The sequence below is a fragment of the Pelophylax lessonae genome (genome assembly GCF_965119305.1).
Source record: "Pelophylax lessonae genome assembly, chromosome: 6".
Lineage (NCBI taxonomy): Eukaryota > Metazoa > Chordata > Amphibia > Anura > Ranidae > Pelophylax > Pelophylax lessonae.
In genome coordinates, this window is record NC_138773.1 from 61,256,034 (window position 1) to 61,274,734 (window position 18,701).

Sequence of the window (18,701 nt, forward strand, 5' to 3'; positions counted from 1 at the left end):
TGCCCCCTACCCACCTTTGAGCAGGGTCCCTAGGTTTCACCCCCTACCAACCTTCCAGTACAGCCCCTTTTAGAGAATGCAGAACAAAGTATCATTTGTGCTACTAAGTATTTTGCTACTAAGTATTTTGCTACTAAGTATTTTCGCTGGGGCCTCCCTGCAAGTGTTGGCGACTGTATCTCACATAGTAATGTAATAAGAATTTTCCTCAAAAGTTCCAAAATTACTTTGGGCAGAGGGGGTATAGCTCAGTGGTAGAGCATTCGACTGCAGATCGAGAGGTCCCTGGTTCAAATCCAGGTGCCCCCTGGAATACCCTAGCCCCGTATCCAAATGGAGAAGAGCAAAAAAATTACAAAAACAAATATTTTAAGGGAGACATGATGGAGCATTTAATGCAAATACACATCCTGCTTTGAGTTGAAACAATATGTACACAGGGAAGTCTCTGGTCACATTTAAAAGGAAAATCAAAGCCTGTGTATTTAGTGAGAATGGTGATCACTGATTGCATTTCATTTGAAAAATATGCACCTGGAGGTGGGTAGTAGGTATGTGAGTGCTTCCAACCAGCCCCTGTAGCAGCTACCCCCTTTCTGATGTCCATATAGAGGAGTGTGACTACGAGATATTCAGTATCCAGAGGAGATATCCCCTTAAGTCTACAGGTTGACAAGCAGGGCCGGACTGGCTAACCGGGATACCGGGAAAATTCCCGGTGGGCCGCCGGCCCTGGGGCCGCTGTAACATGGGGCCGCTTTAACATGGGGCCGCAGCGCCGCTTTAACATAGGGCCGCAGCGCCGCTTTAAGCATTGGGGCCGCGCCGCTGTGATGATGGCCGCTGCAGCCCCGCCCCCGGCCCCCGCTGCGCTACGCTAGAGAGTGACGGACGGTCCGTCCGATATTTACTATTCCACGTCAGCCGCTGTGAGCGGCATGACGTCACGCAGCGGCTGCACGGCGGGGTGGATGATGGACCAACTGACTCTGACTGCCTGTGCCAGCAAGACTGACACGGGCGCGCCGACGCCGATCCCTCCTCCCACACTGTCCCACACAAAACTTCTTGTGCCAGCAGCAGCAGCAGCATGATGTGATTGCAGCAGGTGAGCCTGAGAATGTGCCTTACTGCTGTCCCCTTAGATGTCCATGTCAGCTCTCTGTATAATGTCTGCAGCCTCTGACCTCTCCTGTATAATGTCCACAGCCTCTGACCTCTCCTGTATAATGTCCACAGCCTCTGACCTCTCCTGTATAATGTCCACAGCCTCTGACCTCTCCTGTATAATGTCCGCAGCCTCTGACCTCTCCTGTATAATGTCCACAGCCTCTGACCTCTCCTGTAAAATGTCCACAGCCTCTGACCTCTCCTGTATAATGTCCGCACAGCCTCTGACCTCTCCTGTGCAATGTCCGCACAGCCTCTGACCTCTCCTGTATAATGTCCGCAGCCTCTGACCTCTCCTGTATAATGTCCGCACAGCCCCTGACCTCTCCCGTATAATGTCCGCAGCCTCTGACCTCTCCCGTATAATGTCCGCAGTCTCTGACCTCTCCTGTATAATGTCCGCACAGCCTCTGACCTCTCCTGTATAATGTCCGCAGCCTCTGACCTCTCCTGTATAATGTCCGCACAGCCCCTGACCTCTCCCGTATAATGTCCGCAGCCTCTGACCTCTCCTGTATAATGTCCGCACAGCCTCTGACCTCTCCTGTATAATGTCCGCAGCCTCTGACCTCTCCTGTATAATGTCCGCAGCCTCTGACCTCTCCTGTATAATGTCCACACAGCCTCTGACCTCTCCTGTATAATGTCCGCACAGCCTCTGACCTCTCCTGTATAATGTCCACAGCCTCTGACCTCTCCTGTATAATGTCCGCAGCCTCTGACCTCTCCTGTATAATGTCCACACAGCCTCTGACCTCTCCTGTATAATGTCCACAGCCTCTGACCTCTCCTGTATAATGTCCACACAGCCTCTGACCTCTCCTGTATAATGTCCACACAGCCTCTGACCTCTCCTGTATAATGTCCACAGCCTCTGACCTCTCCTGTAAAATGTCCACAGCCTCTGACCTCTCCTGTATAATGTCCACAGCCTCTGACCTCTCCTGTATAATGTCCGCAGCCTCTGACCTCTCCTGTATAATGTCCACACAGCCTCTGACCTTTCCTGTATAATGTCCGCACAGCCTCTGACCTCTCCTGTATAATGTCCGCAGCCTCTGACCTCTCCTGTATAATGTCCGCACAGCCTCTGACCTCTCCTGTATAATGTCCGCAGCCTCTGACCTCTCCTGTATAATGTCCGCAGCCTCTGACCTCTCCGGTATAATGTCCACACAGCCTCTGACCTCTCCTGTATAATGTCCACAGCCTCTGACCTCTCCTGTAAAATGTCCACAGCCTCTGACCTCTCCTGTATAATGTCCACAGCCTCTGACCTCTCCTGTATAATGTCCGCAGCCTCTGACCTCTCCTGTATAATGTCCACACAGCCTCTGACCTCTCCTGTATAATGTCCGCACAGCCTCTGACCTCTCCTGTATAATGTCCGCAGCCTCTGACCTCTCCTGTATAATGTCCGCACAGCCTCTGACCTCTCCTGTATAATGTCCACACAGCCTCTGATCTCTCCTGTATAATGTCTGCAGCCTCTGACCTCTCCTGTATAATGTCCACAGCCTCTGACCTCTCCTGTGCAATGTCCACACAGCCTCTGACCTCTCCTGTATAATGTCCACAGCCTCTGACCTCTCCTGTATAATGTCCGCACAGCCTCTGACCTCTCCTGTATAATGTCCACAGCCTCTGACCTCTCCTGTATAATGTCCGCAGCCTCTGACCTCTCCTGTATAATGTCCACACAGCCTCTGACCTCTCCTGTATAATGTCCGCACAGCCTCTGACCTCTCCTGTATAATGTCCGCAGCCTCTGACCTCTCCTGTATAATGTCCGCACAGCCTCTGACCTCTCCTGTATAATGTCCACACAGCCTCTGACCTCTCCTGTATAATGTCCGCACAGCCTCTGACCTCTCCTGTGCAATGTCCGCACAGCCTCTGACCTCTCCTGTAAAATGTCCACAGCCTCTGACCTCTCCTGTATAATGTCCGCACAGCCTCTGACCTCTCCTGTATAATGTCCGCAGCCTCTGACCTCTCCTGTATAATGTCCGCACAGCCTCTGACCTTTCCTGTATAATGTCCACACAGCCTCTGACCTCTCCTGTATAATGTCCGCACAGCCTCTGACCTCTCCTGTGCAATGTCCGCACAGCCTCTGACCTCTCCTGTATAATGTCCGCAGCCTCTGACCTCTCCTGTATAATGTCCGCACAGCCCCTGACCTCTCCTGTATAATGTCCGCACAGCCTCTGACCTCTCCCGTATAATGTCCGCAGCCTCTGACCTCTCACGTATAATGTCCGCAGCCTCTGACCTCTCCTGTATAATGTCCGCACAGCCCCTGACCTCTCCTGTATAATGTCCACAGCCTCTGACCTCTCCTGTATAATGTCCACAGCCTCTGACCTCTCCTGTATAATGTCCGCACAGCCTCTGACCTCTCCTGTATAATGTCCGCACAGCCTCTGACCTCTCCTGTATAATGTCCGCAGCCTCTGACCTCTCCTGTATAATGTCCGCACAGCCTCTGACCTCTCCTGTATAATGTCCGCAGCCTCTGACCTCTCCTGTATAATGTCCGCAGCCTCTGACCTCTCCTGTATAATGTCCGCACAGCCCCTGACCTCTCCCGTATAATGTCCGCAGCCTCTGACCTCTCCTGTATAATGTCCGCACAGCCTCTGACCTCTCCTGTATAATGTCCGCAGCCTCTGACCTCTCCTGTATAATGTCCGCAGCCTCTGACCTCTCCTGTATAATGTCCACACAGCCTCTGACCTCTCCTGTATAATGTCCGCACAGCCTCTGACCTCTCCTGTATAATGTCCACAGCCTCTGACCTCTCCTGTATAATGTCCGCAGCCTCTGACCTCTCCTGTATAATGTCCACACAGCCTCTGACCTCTCCTGTATAATGTCCACAGCCTCTGACCTCTCCTGTATAATGTCCACACAGCCTCTGACCTCTCCTGTATAATGTCCACACAGCCTCTGACCTCTCCTGTATAATGTCCACAGCCTCTGACCTCTCCTGTAAAATGTCCACAGCCTCTGACCTCTCCTGTATAATGTCCACAGCCTCTGACCTCTCCTGTATAATGTCCGCAGCCTCTGACCTCTCCTGTATAATGTCCACACAGCCTCTGACCTCTCCTGTATAATGTCCGCACAGCCTCTGACCTCTCCTGTATAATGTCCGCAGCCTCTGACCTCTCCTGTATAATGTCCGCACAGCCTCTGACCTCTCCTGTATAATGTCCGCAGCCTCTGACCTCTCCTGTATAATGTCCGCAGCCTCTGACCTCTCCTGTATAATGTCCACACAGCCTCTGACCTCTCCTGTATAATGTCCACACAGCCTCTGACCTCTCCTGTATAATGTCCACAGCCTCTGACCTCTCCTGTAAAATGTCCACAGCCTCTGACCTCTCCTGTATAATGTCCACAGCCTCTGACCTCTCCTGTATAATGTCCGCAGCCTCTGACCTCTCCTGTATAATGTCCACACAGCCTCTGACCTCTCCTGTATAATGTCCGCACAGCCTCTGACCTCTCCTGTATAATGTCCGCAGCCTCTGACCTCTCCTGTATAATGTCCGCACAGCCTCTGACCTCTCCTGTATAATGTCCGCAGCCTCTGACCTCTCCTGTATAATGTCCGCAGCCTCTGACCTCTCCGGTATAATGTCCACACAGCCTCTGACCTCTCCTGTATAATGTCCACAGCCTCTGACCTCTCCTGTAAAATGTCCACAGCCTCTGACCTCTCCTGTATAATGTCCACAGCCTCTGACCTCTCCTGAATAATGTCCGCAGCCTCTGACCTCTCCTGTATAATGTCCACACAGCCTCTGACCTCTCCTGTATAATGTCCGCACAGCCTCTGACCTCTCCTGTATAATGTCCGCAGCCTCTGACCTCTCCTGTATAATGTCCGCACAGCCTCTGACCTCTCCTGTATAATGTCCACACAGCCTCTGACCTCTCCTGTATAATGTCTGCAGCCTCTGACCTCTCCTGTATAATGTCCACAGCCTCTGACCTCTCCTGTGCAATGTCCACACAGCCTCTGACCTCTCCTGTATAATGTCCACAGCCTCTGACCTCTCCTGTATAATGTCCGCACAGCCTCTGACCTCTCCTGTATAATGTCCACAGCCTCTGACCTCTCCTGTATAATGTCCGCAGCCTCTGACCTCTCCTGTATAATGTCCACACAGCCTCTGACCTCTCCTGTATAATGTCCGCACAGCCTCTGACCTCTCCTGTATAATGTCCGCAGCCTCTGACCTCTCCTGTATAATGTCCGCACAGCCTCTGACCTCTCCTGTATAATGTCCACACAGCCTCTGACCTCTCCTGTATAATGTCCGCACAGCCTCTGACCTCTCCTGTGCAATGTCCGCACAGCCTCTGACCTCTCCTGTAAAATGTCCACAGCCTCTGACCTCTCCTGTATAATGTCCGCACAGCCTCTGACCTCTCCTGTATAATGTCCGCAGCCTCTGACCTCTCCTGTATAATGTCCGCACAGCCTCTGACCTTTCCTGTATAATGTCCACACAGCCTCTGACCTCTCCTGTATAATGTCCGCACAGCCTCTGACCTCTCCTGTGCAATGTCCGCACAGCCTCTGACCTCTCCTGTATAATGTCCGCAGCCTCTGACCTCTCCTGTATAATGTCCGCACAGCCCCTGACCTCTCCTGTATAATGTCCGCACAGCCTCTGACCTCTCCCGTATAATGTCCGCAGCCTCTGACCTCTCCCGTATAATGTCCGCAGCCTCTGACCTCTCCTGTATAATGTCCGCACAGCCCCTGACCTCTCCTGTATAATGTCCACAGCCTCTGACCTCTCCTGTATAATGTCCACAGCCTCTGACCTCTCCTGTATAATGTCCGCACAGCCTCTGACCTCTCCTGTATAATGTCCGCACAGCCTCTGACCTCTCCTGTATAATGTCCGCAGCCTCTGACCTCTCCTGTATAATGTCCGCACAGCCTCTGACCTCTCCTGTATAATGTCCGCAGCCTCTGACCTCTCCTGTATAATGTCCGCAGCCTCTGACCTCTCCGGTATAATGTCCACACAGCCTCTGACCTCTCCTGTATAATGTCCACAGCCTCTGACCTCTCCTGTAAAATGTCCACAGCCTCTGACCTCTCCTGTATAATGTCCACAGCCTCTGACGTCTCCTGTATAATGTCCGCAGCCTCTGACCTCTCCTGTATAATGTCCACACAGCCTCTGACCTCTCCTGTATAATGTCCGCACAGCCTCTGACCTCTCCTGTATAATGTCCGCAGCCTCTGACCTCTCCTGTATAATGTCCGCACAGCCTCTGACCTCTCCTGTATAATGTCCACACAGCCTCTGACCTCTCCTGTATAATGTCTGCAGCCTCTGACCTCTCCTGTATAATGTCCACAGCCTCTGACCTCTCCTGTGCAATGTCCACACAGCCTCTGACCTCTCCTGTATAATGTCCACAGCCTCTGACCTCTCCTGTATAATGTCCGCACAGCCTCTGACCTCTCCTGTATAATGTCCACAGCCTCTGACCTCTCCTGTATAATGTCCGCAGCCTCTGACCTCTCCTGTATAATGTCCACACAGCCTCTGACCTCTCCTGTATAATGTCCGCACAGCCTCTGACCTCTCCTGTATAATGTCCGCAGCCTCTGACCTCTCCTGTATAATGTCCGCACAGCCTCTGACCTCTCCTGTATAATGTCCACACAGCCTCTGACCTCTCCTGTATAATGTCCGCACAGCCTCTGACCTCTCCTGTGCAATGTCCGCACAGCCTCTGACCTCTCCTGTAAAATGTCCACAGCCTCTGACCTCTCCTGTATAATGTCCGCACAGCCTCTGACCTCTCCTGTATAATGTCCGCAGCCTCTGACCTCTCCTGTATAATGTCCGCACAGCCTCTGACCTTTCCTGTATAATGTCCACACAGCCTCTGACCTCTCCTGTATAATGTCCGCACAGCCTCTGACCTCTCCCGTATAATGTCCGCAGCCTCTGACCTCTCCCGTATAATGTCCGCAGCCTCTGACCTCTCCTGTATAATGTCCGCACAGCCCCTGACCTCTCCTGTATAATGTCCGCAGCCTCTGACCTCTCCTGTATAATGTCCACAGCCTCTGACCTCTCCTGTATAATGTCCGCAGCCTCTGACCTCTCCTGTATAATGTCCGCACAGCCCCTGACCTCTCCTGTATAATGTCCACAGCCTCTGACCTCTCCTGTATAATGTCCACAGCCTCTGACCTCTCCTGTATAATGTCCGCACAGCCTCTGACCTCTCCTGTATAATGTCCACAGCCTCTGACCTCTCCTGTATAATGTCCGCACAGCCCCTGACCTCTCCTGTATAATGTCCACAGCCTCTGACCTCTCCTGTATAATGTCCACAGCCTCTGACCTCTCCTGTATAATGTCCGCACAGCCTCTGACCTCTCCTGTATAATGTCCGCAGCCTCTGACCTCTCCTGTATAATGTCCACACAGCCTCTGACCTCTCCTGTATAATGTCCACAGCCTCTGACCTCTCCTGTGCAATGTCCGCACAGCCTCTGACCTCTCCTGTATAATGTCCGCAGCCTCTGACCTCTCCTGTATAATGTCCGCACAGCCCCTGACCTTTCCTGTATAATGTCCGCAGCCTCTGACCTCTCCCGTATAATGTCCGCAGCCTCTGACCTCTCCTGTATAATGTCCACACAGCCTCTGACCTCTCCTGTATAATGTCCGCACAGCCCCTGACCTCTCCTGTATAATGTCCGCAGCCTCTGACCTCTCCTGTATAATGTCCGCACAGCCCCTGACCTCTCCTGTATAATGTCCGCAGCCTCTGACCTCTCCTGTATAATGTCCGCAGCCTCTGACCTCTCCTGTATAATGTCCACAGCCTCTGACCTCTCCTGTATAATGTCCGCACAGCCCCTGACCTCTCCTGTATAATGTCTGCAGCCTCTGACCTCTCCTGTATAATGTCCGCAGCCTCTGACCTCTCCTGTATAATGTCCGCAGCCTCTGACCTCTCCTGTATAATGTCCACTCAGCCCCTGACCTCTCCTGTATAATGTCCGCAGCCTCTGACCTCTCCTGTATAATGTCCGCAGCCTCTGACCTCTCCTGTATAATGTCCACAGCCTCTGACCTCTCCTGTATAATGTCCGCACAGCCCCTGACCTCTCCTGTATAATGTCCACAGCCTCTGACCTCTCCTGTATAATGTCCACAGCCTCTGACCTCTCCTGTATAATGTCCGCACAGCCTCTGACCTCTCCTGTATAATGTCCGCAGCCTCTGACCTCTCCTGTATAATGTCCACACAGCCTCTGACCTCTCCTGTATAATGTCCACAGCCTCTGACCTCTCCTGTGCAATGTCCGCACAGCCTCTGACCTCTCCTGTATAATGTCCGCAGCCTCTGACCTCTCCTGTATAATGTCCGCACAGCCCCTGACCTCTCCTGTATAATGTCCGCACAGCCTCTGACCTCTCCTGTATAATGTCCGCACAGCCCCTGACCTCTCCTGTATAATGTCCGCACAGCCCCTGACCTCTCCTGTATAATGTCCGCAGCCTCTGACCTCTCCTGTATAATGTCCGCACAGCCTCTGACCTCTCCTGTATAATGTCCGCACAGCCTCTGACCTCTCCTGTATAATGTCCGCACAGCCCCTGACCTCTCCTGTATAATGTCCGCAGCCTCTGACCTCTCCTGTATAATGTCCGCACAGCCCCTGACCTCTCCTGTATAATGTCCGCAGCCTCTGACCTCTCCTGTATAATGTCCGCAGCCTCTGACCTCTCCTGTATAATGTCCACAGCCTCTGACCTCTCCTGTATAATGTCCGCACAGCCCCTGACCTCTCCTGTATAATGTCTGCAGCCTCTGACCTCTCCTGTATAATGTCCGCAGCCTCTGACCTCTCCTGTATAATGTCCGCAGCCTCTGACCTCTCCTGTATAATGTCCACAGCCTCTGACCTCTCCTGTATAATGTCCACACAGCCCCTGACCTCTCCTGTATAATGTCCACACAGCCTCTGACCTCTCCTGTATAATGTCCGCACAGCCTCTGACCTCTCCTGTATAATGTCCGCACAGCCTAAGATGTCTCCTGTTCCATCCAATATGCAGCCTCTGACCATCTGTCCTGTGTTGCTATGCTGTAGCATATATTGCCAGAACATATCTGTCTTATCTATATATAATACAGTTTTCAAATGTGCTTTAAAATGCATGGTTTTCCCTTTTATGAAGAAGAAAATAATGACGTTCTGCTGTTGGGCCGGTATAATAATGCTATGGGGCTGGTATGAAATTATTTCCAGGGCTGGTTTTCATTCCCAGTCCGGCCCTGTTGACAAGTGATACCTGAAACGCTCTTGAGAGTGTTAATGGAGGTGAGCGGCCATTACACCTATTTGTTTGGAATTTCAGCTCACTAAAGAGTCGCACTGGGAATCACCGGAATTATTTGATTTTTTTCACCTGTTATGAACTTGAATTTTTTTCTATTTGCACTGATTTTCATCTGGACTGGGACTTTTGATTCATGATTGATTATTCATCAGAGTTATCTCAGTGCATGATTCACTTTATGATATTATTATTCACCACGTCACTTTTTTGATTTTGATATTTTGTCTTGCTGAAGAGCTGACAGTGATTTGCCCTTCAGAGGGCTTTTTTTCCATTTTCTTCACATTTTCTTCATAATTTACCCTTATTTGCCGATTAAGTTTTATTTAGGCTATTATTATCACTTGTGCCACTGATTTTTTCACTCTTTTACGAAGAGCGACAACAGTTCACTCTTCATAGGGCACTTTAGTTAATTTTATTTTTTTGACCAGATTTCTTGGATAATATTATTATTTTTCAACACTTTCTTCACGTCTATGTAGGACACTGTTTGTGTTCATCCAGCGATTATAATCATTACTATTTGAGCACTTTTTGAGGACATCCACACTTATTATTTGAAGAATTTTTCATCTTTTTTTTTTGCAATTATTACTGTTACCTTCATCTCTTTCTCACCCTTGATTTTGGGTTCACGGATTGTAGATCTTTACACGCATCACTGCACTTTATATTTATTTCTATATATTTATCTATTATCACTTTGGCACCTTTTACCACTTCATAGATTATACATTTTATTATCAATTGATTTTTATGCATTATTAAGTGATTATTTTTATATTGATGGTTCACCAAGTTTAGAGTACCTGCGCTGATTTTACTGCTTTTACTATTGTTTTACTGTATGTGGTGACACTACATTATTGGCTGTAGGTCTCTGGTGCTCCATTCTTCTATTATTACCTCCTCCTAGTTATCTGTCTCCTTTTCTCTTTTGGTAGCGCACAGGTTCACTTTTACTTGTATGGAATTTGATAGACCCCACCCCAGCAACATTAGACCCCCTCCAGCAACAATAGACCCTCCTGCAGCAATAGACCCCCCACAACAAAATACCACCCTAGCAACAATAGACCCCCATCATCAACAACAGATCTCCCAGTAGCTAGCATCAATAGACCCTCCAGCAGCCAGCAACAATAAACCTCTCCCAGCAACAATTTACCCCCTAGCAAAATAAGACCCCCCACCAGCCACAATAGACATACCTGGCAACAGTAAACCCCTACACAAAGATAGATCCCCACCAGCCACAACCCCCAGCAGCCAGCATCGATAGACCTTCAGGCACACCCCAGCACTCCTTGCTATAAAATACATTCAGTGCTAGAGGTGCCGGAACTGCGTTCCCCCGCGTTCCCGCTGAAAAAAAGCCCTGAATTTAAGTGCAAAAACTTTTTAGTTGGAAGGTTCACACCAGTAGAGAACTTTAGAATTTTTATTTTTTAGATTGTTACACTTCATTTTATATGTTTTAGTTACTATTATAATGTAAATGATTGCACTTGAAGTTAATTTTCCACCACCCATACTAAGTCCATGTCTTTATGAACCTTGCTTTTTGCACTGGTACGCGTCATGTTGGAACAGGAAGGGACCATCCCCAAACTCTTCCCACAAAGTTGGGAGCATGAAACTGTCCAAAATGTATTGGTATGCTGACGCCCTAAGAGTTCCCTTCACTACAACTAAGGGGCCAAGCCCAACCCCTGAAAAACAACCCCACACTATAATCCCCCCTCCACTAAATGATTTGGACCAGTGCACAAAGCAAGGTCCATAAAGACATGGATGAGCGAGTTTGTGCAGGCCAGTCAAGTTCCTCCACCTCAGAGTCCTGACGTCAACCTGATAGAACCCCTTTGAGATGAATTAGAGCAAAGACTGACCTCACTAATACGCTTCTGGAAGAATGGTGAAACATTCCCATAGACACACTCCTAAACCTTGTGGACAGCCTTCCCAGAACAGTTGATGCTGGTGTAGCTGCAAAGGGTGGGCCACATTTAAATTGAACCCTATGGACTAAGACTGGGATGCCATTAGAGTTCATGTGTCCCAATACTTTTGACAATATTGTGTATATATATATATATATATATATATATATATATATACAGTGCATTGCAAAAGTATTTGGCCCCATTGAATTCTTCGACCTTTTGCCACATTTCAGGCTTCAAACATAAAGATATAAAACTGTAATTTTTTTTGAAGAATCAACAACAAGTGGGACACAATCATGAAGTGGAACAAAATTTATTGGATATTTCAAACTTTTTTAACAAATAAAAAACTGAAAAATTGGGAGTGCAAAATTATTCAGCCCCTTTACTTTCAGTGCAGCAAACTCTCTCCAGAAGTTCAGTGAGGATCTCTGAATGATCCAATGTTGACCTAGATGACAAATGATGATAAATAGAATCCACCTGTGTGTAATCAAGTCTCCGTATAAATGCACCTGCACTGTGATAGTCTCAGAGGTCCGTTTAAAGCGCAGAGAGAATCATGAAGAACAAGGAACACACCAGGCAGGTCCGAGATACTGTTGGAGTAGTTTAAAGCTGGATTTGGATACAAAAAGATTTCCCAAGCTTTAAACATCTCAGGGAGCGCTGTGCAAGCGATAATATTGAAATGGAAGGAGTATCAGACCACTGCAAATCTACGAAGACCTGGCCGTCCCTCTAAACTTTCAGCTCATACAAGGAGAAGACTGATCAGAGATGCAGCCAAGAGGCCCATGATCACTCTAGATGAACTCAGAGATCTACAGCTGAGGTGGGAGACTCTGTCCATAGGACAACAATCAGTCGTATACTGCACAAATCTGGCCTTTATGGAAGAGTGGCAAGAAGAAAGCCATTTCTTAAAGATATCCATAAAAAGTGTCATTTAAAGTTTGCCACAAGCCACCTGGGAGACGCACCAAACATGTGGAAGAAGGTGCTCTGGTCAGATGAAAACAAAATCAAACTTTTTGGCAACAATGCAAAACGTTATGTTTGGCGTAAAAGCAACACAGCTCATCACCCTGAACACCCCATCCCCACTGTCAAATATGGCGGTGGCAGCATCATGGTTTGGGCCTGCTTTTCTTCAGCAGGGACAGGGAAGATGGTTAAAATTGATAAGATGGATGGAGCCAAATACAGAACCATTCTGGAAGAAAACCTGATGGAGTCTGCAAAAGACCTGAGACTGGGACGGAGATTTGTCTTCCAACAAGACAATGATCCAAAACATAAAGCAAAATCTACAATGGAATGGTTCACAAATAAACATATCCAGGTGTTAGAATGGCCAAGTCAAAGTCCAGACCTGAATCCAATCGATAATCTGTGGAAAGAACTGAAAACTGCTGTTCACAAACGCTCTCCATCCAACCTCACTGAGCTCGAGCTGTTTTGCAAGGAGGAATGGGCAAAAATGTCAGTCTCTCACTGTACAAAACTGATAGAGACATACCCCAAGCGACTTACAGCTGTAATCGCAGAAAAAGGTGGCACTACAAAGTATTAACTTAAGGGGGCTGAATAATTTTGCACGCCCAATTTTTTAGTTTTTTATTTATTAAAAAAGTTTGAAATATCCAATAAATTTCGTTCCACTTCATGATTGTGTCCCACTTGTTGTTGATTCTTCAAAAAAAATTACAGTTTTATATCTTTATGTTTGATGCCTGAAATGTGGCAAAAGGTAGAAAAGTTCAAGAGGGCCGAATACTTTCGCAATGCACTGTATATCTATATCAATTTTCCTTCCAATCTCCATACTTTCCTTACTGCACTCCTTATCTTCATATAAATCACAACCCCCCCCCCATATCTATACATCACTCATCTCCATATGCATTAGCTCCCTTACTACTTTACCCTCAATGGGGGGGGGGGGGGGGGGTACACTGGGGACTGACCAGGATCCAGGATCAGTATGGGGGGGGGGGGGGGGGGGACACTGCCCAGAATCAGCCATTCATCATTTTCCTTCCACTTCACAATTATGTGCCGGTCTATCACATAAAATACATTTATGTTTTTGGTTGTAAGTTAACATGACAAAATGTGGTTTATTTCGAGGGGTGACTATGAATACCTTTTCAAGGCACTGTACCTTGATTACTCTAGGCCCCTTTCACACTTGTGTGACATCAAAGTCACGCAATTTTTTACAGCGTTTTTTCCCACGAAGCAATGCCTATTACATTTTTCTGTTTGCGCCCCCCCCCCAAAAAATTTTGAGCACCAGCTGCCACTGGTTTCCGGTAACAATGGCAGACCCAAGGCCTGGAAATATTCATACATATATAATATTCAGGGCCGGACTGGGAATAAAATTCAGCCCTGGAAATAATTTCATACCAGCTCCATAGCATTATCATACCGGTAAAACCGCATAGCGCCATTATTTTCTTCTCATAAAAGGGAAAACCATGCATTTTAAAGCACATTTGAAGAGTGTATTATATATAGATAAGACAGATATGAAAGTGCATAGGGCTTTACATACAGTATATATATATATATATATATATATATATATATATATGCAAATTCGGGTTAAAAGTGGTAAAAGTGTGGACATGGTACGGGAGGTGGTCATAGGCTGTGTGGGCATGGTGCAGGAGATGCAGGGGCTGCGGACATGGTACAGGAGATACAGGGGCTCTGGACATGGTACAGGAGATACAGGGGCTCTGGACATGGTGCAGGAGGTACAGGGGCTCTGGACATGGTACAGGAGATTCAGGGGCTGTGGGCATGGTGCAGGGACTGCAGACATGGTACAGGAGATGCAGGGGCTGCAGGCATGGTACAGGAGATGCAGGGGCTGCAGGCATGGTACAGGAGATGCAGTGCGCAGGCATGGTACAGGAGAATCTCCTGAGGAGATGCAGGGGCTACGGCGGTGGCTCACTTACCTTTTGGTGAGGCGCCTTACATTTAAAAATGGTGCCGTCCGACGCCAACTCAACGAACGTGTACGGGCTTTCCCGGGCAGCGGCGGCGCATGCGCAGTCCACATGTCGGGCTGGCCACGGACATTTTTTTTTACAGAATGAATAGATAATGCAGCGCCAAAGTGCCAAAAATTATTTCAGTATGCAAACGGTGAAAAGATGATAGAAAAAAATGTAATATCACATAAATAATTCCTCAATAATGTGACCTTAAAAATGAGTAATGATATCACACCTCAAATAAATAGTGCAGTAGAAATGTGCATCAAAATACAGTGCATATAATGTGTACCACAAATGATGAATAAATCCCAATACACAAATACTTCATATACTGTGCTCAAAGAACTAGGTGCTCCAAACAAAAGTCCCCAAATATACAGTCCAATCGTGCTGTGCATACACAGGCTTGGTGCAGGCTCCACTCCTTCAGTGCTCAGTGCAAGGTATTTTTAGCAGTTCACCTCAATCATAGATTCAAAAAGAGTCTCACACACATGGGTTAATACTGGGCTGATAGGGATGGAGCAGGACCTCCCCTCCTTCTGGGGCTCCAGATAGCGGGTGCAGAGTGCCACAGACATGTAGACAAAAGGGCAGAGAAAAGGACATCTAATGCTCTCTGATTTAAAACTTTTATTGAAAGATAAACGACAGCGTAATGACTCACATTAAGAAGCACTTCAGCAGTGCGGGATGCGCCGGCTCATCAACTGGGGATACCTCTGGCCGCCCTAGAAGTGATATACCCGAGTAGGCTCCTCCCCCTGTATGCGTTACACAGTGATTGACTTAGTTAGCAGGGGTGGAGCCTAAACCGAGCGTTAAACTTTTGTATCACAGGAACGGAAGTCACTGCCCGTCTCCTGGAGGAAGCTAATACTATCAAAGACTGCCAGCACTGCAGACTCCGGAAACGGAACCTCCTAATCTCAGTATCTGGGTAATAAAACGGTCTTAGCAGCCCCAGGGCAGGGGGAATTTGCCGGTCCTACCAGGAAATTTCCCGGTATCCCGGTAGGCCATTCCGGCCCTGATAATATTTTATACATTTCTTTTTTTTTTTCTTCTTTTCTTTTGTCCCTATACCCCACAAAGAAGCCCCTTGACCCTCCCCAACCCCCACAATTCAGCCCCTAAAAAATCTGTATATACTATAGACAAGGTGCAGTTAGTTGCATGTAAATCTTACTTCCTGATAAATGTAATTTTAGTTTTAATTATCATGATATAAAATAATGGATGTGGGGGGATTTTAGCGGGCATGATTTTTTTTTTTTGGGGGGGGGGCAGCATTTCATTCTTGGACCCAGGCAGCACAATGTCTTGGGCCAGCCCGAAGGCTGAGTCCTGCTCAGCCATTCAAAAGCAGCTTTGTATTCTATGAATGATTGGCTGAGTCGAAGATTGTGACATCATCCGCCTGCCTCAGCCAATCAGAGAAAGTTTTGTATTCATTCAGAAAACACATAACTCCCTGTGAATAGCAGTAGTAGTGCTCAACCTGACTCGATTTTGTTCCAGGAGTGGGAAATCCCCATCCCACTGACAGAACACAGAGCTGTATACTGTATGGAACTGAGGCTAGAGTTCACAGCCGCTACAACTGTTACTGAAGGTAATAGTTAATTTGGACCAGCTTAATCCAAACAAAACTATTTAAACTTCAATAAAAGCTGGAGTTCAGGGTTAAGACAAAGGGGGAGATTTTCTAAAACTGGTGTACACAGAATCTGGTCATATCTGCCAACTGTCCCATTTTTCCAGGGACAGTCCCAGCAAATAGGACCCTGTCCCAGGTAATTTAATTTGTCCCGGCTGTCCGTAAGTGCCGGTTACGGGCAGCCGGTTCCTGTAAAAAAAATGGTTGCGGGCCAACATCGTAACTGCGCATGTGCCGTTTCCTGCCAGGCTTGGGAAAGCTCGTACAAGCTCGGCTGGGCGGGTGCATGCGCAGTTACGTAATGGCGCCGCCTGGCTTCATTTTTAAATCAAAGGCACTTGTTCTCAGGCCTCCACAGTCAGCTGCAGAGCAGAGAAGGACCATCACTTGGAAGTGCTGCTGGACACTACTTGCCCCTTGCAGGGGATGAACATATTCTGTGAAAGGTGAGAAAGCCTTTAATTTTGAATGGGCTTGGGGGCCAATCTCTGACAAGTAGAAGCATTCAAATGAGAAAATGTAAGAGATAAGCAGAGGCACTTCCTGGAATTAAATAACAGGGCTACAAGGACCATTGGAAACTTATTCTGCACCTACTACCCTTCATCAAAAATAAACCTAAGATTTATGAGTGCAAGGCTTCGCTTACAAAAATAATGGTATGCATTAAAACTTATAGAAGCATATATTTAAAGAACCATTTTAAATGACAATTTCAGCCTTAGGGATGGCAAATGTGACCAAAGTGTTTTCAATGAGCATGTATCACTTATGATATAATTCATTATATGTGCACCTCCCTTTTCAATCTCCTGCAATTCTCTCTTTATTGAGTAGACCCTGTAATCTGATGACAAGTAGGTGTAGAGTAATTATGTGGGGTGGGCGGAGCTTCAGGAAAGTGGGTGTGGTAAGTAATTGATAGCTGTGCTGCAAAGTGTCCCTGGAAATTGTTTTCAAATGTTGGAAACTATGTCTGCTGCAGCTCTGCATAGTAACCAATCAGCTTTTAAACTTCAGCTCATTCAAATAAGCTTTGAGAACAACTAGAAGCTGATTGGTTATTATGCACAGCTTTACCAGATTCTGTGTACACACATTTTAGTAAATCTCCCCTAGTGCATGATAAAACGGATACATCAGACACAAAATCAACTTCTTTTTATTCGGTTCCCATTGACTTGCCTCTGTGCGCTCTCTGGCCTGGAAAGAAACACAGGCGCCACTCTAAGTGCAGTAACTGGAACTTTATTAAAATAATGCCACTATATGCGGGGTACTCACAAAGGTGATATGTAATCAAACACTTCAAAGAACGCTCCGGTTGCGGTTTCCGGATGGCCAGAGCGGTAGCGGTAGGTAGTCTGCAGCGGTATCGCTGTGCTTCCTTGTCCCGGGGACACTCAGGTGCCGGTCCGTCGTCACTTCCGGGAGCGTGGGCGTGATTACGTCATGGCGCCGGTGACGCGTTCTCAGAGCATGCGCTCCTTCTTCGCCACTAGAGTGGCGCCTGTGTTTCTTTCCAGTTGGCTACAAGCAAATCTTCTACCTTGTCACTAGAGCTGCCTAAGGAGTGCACATTGGAATTTTGTTTATGGACTGTACCACATATGGACTGTCTTATGGACTATGTCATATATGGACTTTTTTATATCAAATTGATTGTCCTTCTTTTAGTTCATCAGTGTGTGTCCAGTTTCATTGGTATAGTCTTTGGTGATACTGTCTCTCCCCGTGGTGCGCCAGTTGCTTATTGTTATTTTTGCGCTCTCAGGCCTGCCTGACGAAATACTGAATGTAAGGATCTTTCCTATAGCCAACACTCACTGCAAACCTGCATAGATAAAAAACAAATGTAAAGGGTGAGTTCATCTTCATGGCTTTAAAATGAATCTGTTCAGCAATGAAACCTACAATAGATCCCAATCAGCATGTGTAAAGTCATTTTTCTTAAAATCTGGCTTACCCCCTTATTCAGATATAATGCTTATCATAGTTGTATTTTATGATTTGTTCATCTTATCTGACACTGCCCAGTGATCAAACTACATGTCCCACAATGTAATGACGGTATGCCCAGGGAGTAGAGGGCATGAGCTGCTCATTTCTCTGCAGCCAAGATATGAGTGAGCAAACCTCCCAACTTTCTCAGATGGAAATGAGGGACATCTATTAGCAAAAGTATGTAGGCATAGGACACACCCCCTGCCACACCCCCTTAAAGGAGAATTATACAACTGCTTTTTTTTACCAATATTATTCCTTTATATTGGCTTTTAAAACTTGTAAATTAAGCAATTTATAAAGGTGGATGAAAGATTTAGCACTGGGAAACAGTTTTTTGAAAGATAAATAGTACATTTTATATATAACTATATAGGTGAGACCAAAATGAGGAACAGAGGGCCTTTGTTCCAAATCAGGGACAGTCCCTCGAAATCAGGGACAGTTGGGAGTTATGCCGAAAGGAAAGATGAGCGAAACAGCAGCTCCACAC